General features: G+C 37.4%; 1 long non-coding RNA gene across 1 annotated transcript; it reads right to left on the bottom strand.

The window, feature by feature from the left end:
- Positions 1–388: 388 nt before the first annotated feature.
- On the bottom strand, positions 389–10,065 carry LOC116564361. The gene is made up of 2 exons (XR_004274860.1): positions 5,290–10,065; positions 389–810 (listed from the first exon to the last, which is right to left on the bottom strand). It is a non-coding gene; the product is annotated as an uncharacterized LOC116564361 (long non-coding RNA).
- Positions 10,066–10,594: the final 529 nt, after the last annotated feature.

Genomic DNA, 10,594 nt, shown 5'->3' with positions numbered 1-10,594 from the left:
GTATTATTTAAATATTAGTGGCTGGTGATCATCAAGGAAGTCTAACTTTATTGGAAATTACTAGGTCCATTGAGAAGCACTTCAAATACACAGTACAATGATTCCCCAGTGAAGGAGGCACTTCCAAAATTTGGGGACATTTTTAGAAGACCACAGGGAAAGCCCTGTAACATTCAGAACGGCAGTGTCTGAACAGATACAATGCTATGAGAAGGGTCCAGGCTCTGTGAAAACACAGTTTCAGTTAAGATAACAGAGAAGATTTTTCCACAGATGCATAATTCCAGTGATACAGTCAAAATCAGTAGCAAAATAAGATTTGATTTCTAGGGATTCACTTTAGAGCTAAATGTGTTGGAACAATTTGGAAAGTAAATGATACTGCATTTTAAAAAGATATCATCATTATTTCAAATCTTCTTCTCATTTTTCCAAATGGTGGTGTTTTATTTCAGGTGCTTATCTTTTGAGTTCCTTTCTTAAATCTGGCAGCTAAGTTCGCTGTTTTCATGCGCACCATTTCCTCAGCCCACTTTAAAGCAAAATCAAACTGTTTTCTAAAATCTTACTTCTAAGGCTTGATTTTTTATAAAACTTTCTCACAGGATTTATAAAGTTATGGTAGGCAGAAAAAAAAAAATAGCCCCTCAAATATATATTCCCTTCCTAATCCCCAGAACCTGCGACTATCACTTTACATGAAAAAAGAGTGAGAATTATCTTACATAGCAGAAGACCTGATTAAGAATGATGAACGGGGAGCATTATCCTGTATTATCTGGGTTGGTCCTAAATGCAATCACATGGAACCTTATAAGAGAGAAGCAGAGGGAGATTAGACACAGACACTCAGAGAAGACAACTGAAGACAGAGCAGGGAGTGGTGCAGCCACAAACAAAGAAATGCCAACAGCCACCAGAGAGAGAAGTAGAGGATTCTCCCCATCCCTGCTCTGGAGGAAGAACACCTCAATTTTAGACTTTTGGCCTCTGGAACTGTAAGAGTAAAATTATTCTTTAAACCACTAGATTTATGGTCATTTGTCACAGCAGCCACAGAAAATTTATACAACTGGTTAAAGCACAGGAAACAAAGAGAATAAAAAGACATAAAAAAAACAGTGCCCCTCCAGAAAAAAATGAATATATCTCTTTATAGTGACACCTATCATTTACCAAGCACCTGCTGGATAGGTGCCAGAGAAGGATTCACATGCTTTATACGTATCATCCTAATGCTTACCAAAACCCAGCAGTGTAAATGTGATTATCCCCATTTTGCAGATGAGAACATTGAGGCCCAAGGCCATACACAGTAAGTATGCAGAATTCCCCAGATTCAACCTAGATGCATTTGACTCTAAACTTTCCACAGTTCCTGCAATACTCTGCTGCATCCCATACTTCTCTTTTTAGCCTCCCCTTTCTGTCCCTGTCAGCCCTCTCTCCATCCAATTGCAGAGCGTACTTGCAACTGTTTATTTTACTCTTAACCAGCTGCAAATGTTTCCTTCCACATGCCCAGGAGCCAAACAATTGGGTTCGTGGCGTTTGTAGGAAACACAAATCATAAAAATAAACCATTAGGCAATACGCCTCAAATACCATAGCCTGTAATCTTTTATTGAATATCTTGAATTCCTCTATCTGGGCCCTAAGCTATCTAGACAGGTTGCTTACTCCCCTACACCACACTAACCCCGATTTACCCCAGATTGGACACATTTCCAGCAACTCCCTGGTTTCCAGGGTTACAACAACCTTGTTTAGGTAAAAACTGAATTTGAGATTACCAACAGGATCTTATCCATCCTGCTAAGCTCACTCTTTCTCCCAGCTTCGTCTACTCCCCTGTATCCTTTCCACTGGTCCGTCCATCCCTGATCCACTGTAATTTGGGCCTCGTGTTTTCCTAGGTCAGGGAATCAGTAACAAAATCTCATTATCTCTGAGACTTATACATGTATATATACACACACACCATGGTTTTAGCAGGTATTTATTTCTTGAGGCACAAAAAGACAGACGTACAGGAATAAAAATGTTAATTTCTCTATAGTTAAAATAACCCAGGACACAAACCCTTTTGCTTTTAGTGATGAGAAAGGAATACTGCTCCTCCCCATCCTCACCCTGATGCTTTTCTCCTTTCTGCTAGGAGAGATCTAAATTCTCCGGGCTTATGTATCAGCCTGACTTGGGGGCAGGAGCTTCTGGTCTGAGAGTCCTCCTCTGGCCTGGCCTGTGTAGTTCAGCCTCCAGGTCCTAGGTTTTAGCCTACTTCTGCCGCATGCAGAAGACAGATGGTAATAGGGCTCTGTCTCCAGACTCGAGCATCCATCAGACTTTGCTCGAGAAACTCAGCTGTCTTGCTGCTCTGCTCCACATCAGCCCTTGCTAACTGCTGAGACCCTCTGAGACCCTCTAGCCTGGGTCTCAACCACTGAGGCCCCACCTCCCACTGACCCTGCTAACCCCTGGCAGACAGACAAATCTCACAGTTTTCAATTATAGTTTAAATCCCCTCAGGCACAATGCTTCAAGCTTCCTAGATGCATCCAGGGAGGAAGGGATTTGAGGGTGAGGCAGAGGAGGGGGTGACTCAGGCCCTTTTGTATGAAGTAGCACATCACTCTCTCCATCTACTAAGGCAGCCCCACATGGATATAAACTCTGGGAGGTGTCTCCTTCCAGAATTCCAGACAAAAAGCAGAACAGCATGCCAGTCCCTCATTTTCTCAGAACCCTTCACCCATCTGGGGGTCTTAAGGGGTCTCGTACTTCAGGCTTCAATTGCAGGGGGACTAGGAGGAGGACCCTCTCTAGCATCCACACTCAGGCTTTTCACTGAAAATCCTCCCAGAGCTTCTTCCTTAATTAAGCCTAGCAAGCATTCAAAAATCTTTTCTATGAGGGAAGGAAAGCTGCCCCAAAGGCATGGTGAATCCTCCAAATTCTCTGGTTCAGTATATAAACTCAACACATCCACCTACCTGGCTTTGCTCTTGGTTTGTCATGTGAAGTTTTAAAATTTCAGTGAAACATTTTTTCTTCCAAATGCCTCCTAAAAGTATTTTGGCTTTTAGAGTATTCTGTGTCTGTGGTGGTGGGCTTCAAAAAAGGAGCAAAACTTGAGGCCAAGTGGGAACTACTTTGTCCATGTGGTTTTATCTGAATTTCTTCAAAAGCAGTAAACGCATTGCTCCAGTGGATGGAGGAACTTGGCATATAATTAGAAATTACTGGCAATGAAAGATGCATCAGTTCATTTTTACAGGCACTATTTTGCAACATTATATAAACACTATAATCTAGTCTTAAAATATGGTATATAATTTTATATATTATTATTGTAATGGTGTTATTTAGCAATATATTTGGAAAATAGTACTTACATTTCTTTGTTTAGTTTTGAAATCAAAACAACACATTTATTTGCTCATTTTTATTTCAAAGTTGAACAAGTTGAAGTAGTTTACACATTTAAAGTCTGATGTGATATGAAATATCAGGACTAATAATAGTGCTCACAAGATGCATGTATATTTTCCAGATTATTTTTACACTTTGTCACATTTTATTGTTGAAACGTTATAATAACAATACTTGAAAACAAAATTTTAGAGTTACTCTTGGCTTCACCATCACAAGGGGCTAAGAGGATATGCTATAAATTATTAAACTAATTTCATCTTACTGGATATTAACTTAATTTTTAAAATTATACATAGTTTTTGATGATGATGCAATAAATAACTTTGCATGCACATATTTTCTTTATTATATTACTTACTTATAATCAAATGCCAAGATTTCAATTACTGAGTCAAAGGGCAGAGTTGGCACTAATCAATGTGTCTTCACAAAGCCCAAAGGTTACCTCAGTGCCTTTCCTTGCTAAACTCAGTGCCCTTTAATGCTACCCAGGAGTTTTTTATGAAGCTAAGATTACTGCAATAAAACAAGTTTTTATAAGTCTTTACTTTTTCACCGCAAAGTGACCTTTTTATGTTTACACAATATATCATAAAACAACCTCCGAAGTTCAATAGATCTAAACTCAGTAACCTGTAATGTTATCTGCAATCATTTTTTTTCTGTTTCAGGGTTCAGGTGAACTTACTGACACATAGTATGAGTCAAAGTGTAATATGAGACAAGTTTTGCATGTGGCTTCACATGTAGATAAGGCATTAGTATGAAAATAAGTAAACCTTAAAACAAGCAGCAAATTATAAAATGAGATTGCTTCTATAATTTATTATATTGAACTTGTAGCATTGTGGTTAATATTAGACCTGAATAACCAAGGAAAGCACTGATAAGGAGGGGCTGGGGGGGTGGTGGGAGAGAGAGAGAGAGAGAGAGGGAGAGTTCAAATAGAAAGACTTCTTAGAAATTTGAAGCCAGGTTCTTTATATCAAGGCTTTCCTAAAACTTTAAGAATATTTTTAAGCTTAATTTCATTATGCAAAACTATTTCATGCATATCTAAATCTGTTGATAAGAAGTAAAGACCAATGTTACAATGTCTTTAACACTGTTATTTCAGAAATATATTTGTTGGTTCATAGTAGTCTATGAAGAACAAAGCAGATCAAACTAGAAAGTTATTAAATTGCTACAATTACTACAGATACTATTCATTTCAGTAGTTGAGAGACATGTAGATATACTAAACATTATGAAAGAGGTATTTTATGCCCAGTGGAATGAATTCTAGGAAACTGAGCTCAAGAAAACCGAGTTAACATCTGAGTTCTACTACAAAGGATGAGACCTTTCCTCTCTCTGCACTTCAGCTTGGACATCTACAACATAAAGGAAAGGGCTGTGCAAGACCTTTCCAAGCCTTGTATTATCATCATTCCACACAAAGGGCAGCAGCAAGAGCACTACTCCAGCATGAAAGGATTCAATGACAGTAACCAATGTAAGATGTAATTATAACCCAAACCTCTTCAGTTAACAAAATGAGCAATATACACAGACATCCTTTTATCTCTCTCTTAAGTATGATCAGTGTCAGGTTTAGCTAAATATTCACAGCATACAAATCTGTATCTAATTTTTATACTTAGTGACCAGCAAATTATTGGATGGCAATACTACCCAACCCAAGCCTTACTTTATGGCCCTTTAGGATTTTTTTTTTTTCTTTTTTCTGAGTCTGCTTGCTAGGGAAAGGAATTTTTTTTTTTTTTTAACAAAACTCAGGAATGGAACTCTACAGAAAAAAATTAAAAGTTGATTGCAAAATCATATGATCACATCATTTGCTTTCCTCACCCTTTTTGTTTCATTTCTGGTTCTGCCTCCTTTGTGAAGCCTTTTCTGATGTTCCCAAGTCAGAAGTGAGATCTCTCCCCCTCCACCCCCACACCTCTCTTCTATAGTTCTACCTTCTTCAAGGACCTTATCATAACTTCAAAGCACATAGCTCGCTCTCTCTTTCTTTTGATAGCAGTGGGTAAATACTTGTCCTAATGTCTCCTGCTAGATCTTAAGTTCTGAGGATAAATTTTCCTCTTTTATTATTCACATATTGCTCATAATACATAGTATCTTAGCAGTATAATGTTACTTGTTGACTCGAATCAATGATTTCTTAATTAGCTCCATGTTATTCTACTTCCTATAATAGTATTTATATGATTGAGGCTGATATCAAGCCACCCTGATAGGTTTAAGTGGTGTGATTATACAGGAGCCTACAATAAAACCATATTTTTCATTTGATTCTCATTGAACAGCTGGACAACATAAGCTGTGGTTTGGAAGTCATGGGAACCATGAAAACACTTGTGCCGATTCACAAAGATGATATCATGATGGGCCTTTCAAAGAGTTTACATTCCTAGTACTCCTTACAGATTGCCCCCTTGAAGAAGCACAGGAATTCTAGGTTCTATATAGCTCTACCAGGTTGGAAAAGTGCATATGGCCTGATCTGCTGCTCTCACAAAAACGATTTTGTCTACCCTGAAGTTTAGGGTCTACCCTTTTTAGGCCTCACTGCTCTGTGATATCTGGATGAGCAGGGACTTTGGAGGCACTATTCCCATGAAGAATAGCCCCCAAAAGACCTCAAGGACTACAGAGAGATTAAAGACATAATAAGGGCCACTAGTTTCTAATCATAATGACTCTCATAGGAATGCATTATCCTTACGTAAGTCAGCACATATCAAAATAAAGCATTTTAAGTCATTAAAATTATACTTAGCCTCTAGCTATAGTGTTAGACAAGACTGGATTAAGATATTTTGTATAAATAACTCCAATAAAGTGATTGACTTAAAATGCCCAATTTTTGTTTTGCCGATAAAAGCATATAATTAGCCAATAAGAACAAAATAACATTTACTATCAAATAGAAAATGTCATGTTCAAAAATACTTGTAAAACTCTATGGCTTTACATAAATAATAACTCACCCTGCAGAACGTTGTATGTGTTTTTCACTTAAAGAGTTAATCTATGGTTTTATAAAATCTCTTTTAAGACACTTCAGTTATGTTTTAAGTTTCACTTTCAACGAATCAAATATAAACAAAACTCTGACAAACTTGCCTGCCACATTTTGCCCAAAAGTTAATCCAGTAAAAGTTTTTGGATTGTTCAAAAACAATTCAACCTACTGTGCAATATTTCCTGAATTGTGAGTGGAGAAACTGCTAGGAAGGTTAGCGCCATATAGTCCATGTACTAATGGAGTTAAAATACAGATAAAAGCAAAGTCCTTTACCATGTACTTGTTGCCAAGCAGCTTGATGGGTCTATTTTCTACTGTTCAACTAGATCACACTGGGAGGCCATGCTTCTTCTTTTGAATCTTAAAAGCAATATGTAGTTATCTATAAAGGTTAGATAATGTTGGTTAAATGAGCAAATGTAACATAGCTCAGAAAATAGAAAGAAAATCGAATTAAAACTAAGCCACAAAACACTTGTAAATATTGAGAAATGTCTCTGATACCTAACTTTATCTATAAATTCTCTTAACCTTCAAAATTCAGCTCAAGCTTACAACTTCTACACATCCCTCCTGATATCCTCTCTCCAAATTCCTATACCACTTAGACTCTTAAAACTATACAACTTAGAAAAATTAGACAGATGTGATATCATTTGTTCTTCCTCTTTTTTGTCCTGTCTCCACCTCCAACAGAGATGTAACTCTCTTGAAGGGAAGCAGTGGCTCTTTAGTATGTCCTCCAAAGTGACTAGTAGTGTATTTACCACAGAGTGAGTATTCAACTGAATTCAACAAATTACAAAGATGATACATAACTTAAGATTCCTAATAAGAGCTCTCATTTTGGTACAATGTACTCCCAATTATCTCAGTTATTGATATTTTTCAATATTGAAAAAACATATGCTCAAGGGATACCTATATATTTGCCATAAATACTAGTATTCATGTGACTTTAATGACTACCTAAGGTCTATGTCACCTAAGATGCATCATGACATAAATGTAAGGGGTGGGAGAGAGATATAATTATAAGCTTCAGGTGTTTTGTATGCCTTTTCTTGCATGCAGCTGCTATTATCTCTACTTATCATTGACGTGTCATTTTACATTCTGGCAGCAATGATTATTTCTAATTATATATGGAAAAATAAATTGTAATATGTGTTTAATACAAACAGTCTGTCATTTGAGTAGTCATGTCAAATGGTTAATCATTTTTAAAACTAACAGGAACCAATTAAGGGGCAAAAATATGCTCTGAAAAGACAGCCTTCTTTTTCCATAATCTCGATTTAAAATTTAATCTAAAGGTCAGAAAAGTGGTTTCAAGACATATATTAGTATTTTTACCAAATAATAGTTTCTCTTGGAACATAAAGAATTCTTTTGAATCAGATGACACATGACCCTACACTTGCTTAAATATCTCTGCAGGTAAGCGTCTCCTCCTTGTGAGGCTCATCTCTCATATTCAACCCCTTACTTCTGCCCCATGGTAGGACAAGGCAAAAGAATCCATCATTTCAGCTGCAGCTCAGCCATTTTCCAGCTGACAAGAGGGAGATTCAGCTCAAAGCGAAAGCTTAGTATTTTGTCCCAAATCTCTCCTGTAAGTGTGATTATTCTGGTTTTTCCCAGGCGTAACTCTGCCTTGCAAATAAAAACTATTCCATTAAACAGGTCCAATGTAATTAAATAGATTAAAAAACAAACAAACCTGTATTCTGCAATCAACCCGATAAAAAGAACTATTTACCCTGGCTGATTTGGACACGGGCTATTTACAAAACAGGCTTAGATAGTATTGTTTCTTAGCTAAATGCCATCACTTAATAAATTTAGAAAAAAATCAAAGGGAACACAAAAGTAGCAATCATATCTATGAGCTCTCAAAATATTTCCAGACTTGTATGAATCCACTTGTGGTCACATAGCAGCTATTTATTTACAAATGCGTATTTCTTTTGTAAGAAAATATTAGGGTTTCCATCAATTATTGCAACATTTCTTTTATGAAATAAGATTTCCAGCTGGTAAAATTCCGGGAAGAACTGCCATTCTTAAGAATCTCTCAGTGACTCTTGTGTCAATTGCGGAGGCCATTCATACCTCTCCAATACTTTAAACATTGTGAAAGTCAAGTATTTAACATTATGAGACTCTGTATTGGAAAATAATTTGAATCCATAGCCACTCCATTGAACTGGAAGCTACTATATATATTAACCTATACCTGCCATGGATTGGTGCCTCTCTACACCCATCTTGGAGAGCACCAGAGAAATGTTTAAGGGTGAGTACATTTTCTAAGACTTCAGGAGAGTGAAGGTGCAGACAGAGGCTAATCAGGGAAGAACAAATGAAGTAAACCCAGGTGTAGGATAGGTGAAAGCACCTGGGATGGGGTGAGAATGACCGCAAGTTGTGCTAAAATGAGGGAAATGATAACAGCTGTTTCCAGAATCTGATCACAAGGCGGCATTTCTCCAAGGCGTAGATGACATTTTACATCCCAAGAACAACTGAGAAGAAAGTAGAGGAGGATGTTCTAGTGATGTGAATTCAAGATCCTGAGGCTTTAGGGTCCTGATAGTCCCCATGACCACTGACCCATTATTATAAGCCAAAAGTGGAGGAACTGGGACTACATTCTTCATCTTCTGTAAGTTGACACAGCTATTCATCTTCAGTGAGAAGGAGGTCATAAGAAAACCTGATTTTATGAGCAAGAGGAGTCTAGAAATAAACACCCCCAATTTGCCATTAGCCATTACGAATAAGGCAGCAAAATTAATTTATTTTAATGTTATACCCAAGAGGCACATGTTTTCCTTTCTACATGATTACAAAAATGCTGGATGTCCCCTGAGGACAGAAGTCCTTTTTTAGACTTCAAGAACAGACAACCCAATTTTCTCTGAGTTTGTTTTTTCCCCTTTGAGAATGCACTTAATTTGTTAATGCAGGAGTGCATTTGTCACCAATAAAATTCATCTTCACTCTATAAACAGATGCCTGAAATTAGTTCTGATAGAGGGAAAGCTAGAGGGAGTGTACTTGGTTGCATGTTATGAAAACATAATTCAATGATTTAATTCGTAATAAGCTTTTTTGTGTCCATCAATTGCATGAACAACTCTAAAAAGATCCTGAAAGACCATGATTTTATTCATTTCTACCAAGCATTGGCTTTTATAATTATCGATCAAAAAAGCAAATTCTGTTTTTTAATAGAGGCTTCACTGCTGTTAAGTAAGGCCAAAAGCTGTCAGAGTATATTGCTTTCGACATTGTTATTTATCAAAAAGAGTAAAATTGTGACTATTTGCAAGACACTATTTTAAGTGTTTTAAAAGAAAAAAAAATGGATGGGACATGACTGCTGCCCTCAAGTTATGCACAACCTAATAGGGACACCCACATTGACATAAATTACTGCCTACAAGGCAGTGTAGGGACATGTCATGAGTGAGTTTGGTTAGAATGCTTTTGGCTGCAAATAACAGAAACCCAAATTAAACTAACTTAATGATAAAGAAATTTAGTAAAATGCAAAAGAGGAATTATAGACTTGGGGCAGCTGCAGGAACGCAAACATGTCCTCAGGGACCCATTCCTCCCATTTCTCCAAGTATGGCTGGTTACCTTGTCCTGAAATGGCTACCAGCAGCAATCAGAGCAACATGCTTCTCTGTTCACATCCAGCAGGAGAGAAAGGCTGAGTTCTTTTTCCCAAATCTCTTTCCTTGTATGGCACAGGCCCACACTGAGCTCATGTCTGACAAGGTGGATGAGATTACCTTGATTGATTTAGATGGATCCAAAGGGTGGGATGGAGGTTGGAGAGCCAGACACAACGTCCACCAAAGTGTGGGAAACAAAACCCTGAAGCAGATCCTGTAATTGCCCAAACTGGGTATCTTCTTTGGGGGTTGGTGGGTAATCCTGAGGTTCAGAACTTCCAGCAATGGTAGGCAATAGGCAACACCTAGTATGGGAAAAATGTTTTTAAAGCCTCTGAGGGATGATTCATTGTGCCTTCCTGACATTTCTAAATTTGGATAAGAGGAATACCTCAGTATTCTCTCTTTCTCCTAAAGTCAGATAATCATT

This window comes from Sapajus apella, unplaced genomic scaffold (genome assembly GCF_009761245.1).
Source record: "Sapajus apella isolate SASKATOON/1434 unplaced genomic scaffold, GSC_monkey_1.0 scaffold2, whole genome shotgun sequence".
In the NCBI taxonomy this organism is placed as follows: domain Eukaryota; kingdom Metazoa; phylum Chordata; class Mammalia; order Primates; family Cebidae; genus Sapajus; species Sapajus apella.
This window is presented reverse-complemented; position numbering and strand designations above follow the sequence as displayed.